The sequence below is a fragment of the Schistocerca americana genome, chromosome 1 (assembly GCF_021461395.2).
Source record: "Schistocerca americana isolate TAMUIC-IGC-003095 chromosome 1, iqSchAmer2.1, whole genome shotgun sequence".
NCBI classification, from domain to species: domain Eukaryota; kingdom Metazoa; phylum Arthropoda; class Insecta; order Orthoptera; family Acrididae; genus Schistocerca; species Schistocerca americana.
The window spans coordinates 921,069,419-921,070,519 of record NC_060119.1 but is presented as its reverse complement, the minus strand read 5'-3'; the positions used below and the strand labels follow the sequence as shown (position 1 = coordinate 921,070,519).

The following is a 1,101-nucleotide window of genomic DNA, read 5'->3' as shown; positions in this document are numbered from 1 at the left end:
AATGAACATATGGCGAAGTGTGACATTTCTGAGAACGCTTATGTGCATGTGATCGCCCTTAGCCGCGCATCTGAAAAAGTGGAGCGGAATGAAATTTCAGACAACGCAATCACGCGCGCCGCTCCTGTTTCAATTCGGCGCGCCGTGGCGATAGCCGGCTATCGAACGATATCTGGCGCCTGCGCTCTGAACGCGCATTTCATCAGCCAGACAATAAAGAATCCCGATTTCAGCAGTTATCAAGGTTCAGAGTAGTATCAAGTTACTATTGTTAAGTAAGAATCAGTGCAGGAAATCACATTAGCAGAAAAAAAGTCTGCACTGCCCGGGAATCGAACCCGGGTCACAAGAATGGGAATCTTGCATGATACCACTACACCAGCAGTGCTTCTATGTAGTAACTGAATGATGTGAGTGTTAATTGTCACAAGGTAATCTCACTCTTTCGAACAAGTAAGACACAAAATGTCAATTTTTCATTCCGTTTGGAACACTAGGACACTTTGTGACACTCTCCAATAGAAAATACGTCAGATGACTTCCGTGATGCGCATGTTTTGATTAACATAGCATGATATGCAAGAGATACAGTTTAAGATGACAGGCTATTAATATCTGCAGCGGAAAGAAACGACGGGGAAAATTCATTGGTTTTCTGAAAGTTTAAGGTACAGTAAATTCACTTCCGAAGTACACAAGTATTAAGAATTTCTGTTCTCACTGAATGTAGCGCAAGAGACAATAATGCCGTACAGGGTATATGCCTCCTGCTGAGGAAGACGTAATGGCATAGCACAACAAAACGCAATATGCCAAGCACACAACAGTTTTCTACAGGAGAAACATAGACAGAAGTGTAATTGCAGAGGTTAACTAACATTTCATCTTGACTATATACGTGTATATTAACTAGAAACCGTATTTTACATTCTCCAGGCGTGTCTAGTCCAATTTTCGGATTTAATGTCATCTGTCGTTAACATTAAAAGCAGTGTCTCATTTAGGTGGATGACATAATCTAAAACAAAACATTTTCTCTGTATTTAATGTTTCTTTCGTTAAAAAAATAATTCGCAATATCTATGTCTTTGATACGTGAAC

General features: G+C 40.1%; 1 non-coding gene across 1 annotated transcript; it reads right to left on the bottom strand.

The window, feature by feature from the left end:
* Positions 1–317: 317 nt before the first annotated feature.
* Trnag-ccc lies at positions 318–388 on the bottom strand. The gene has a single exon. It is a non-coding gene; the product is annotated as a tRNA-Gly (tRNA).
* Positions 389–1,101: the final 713 nt, after the last annotated feature.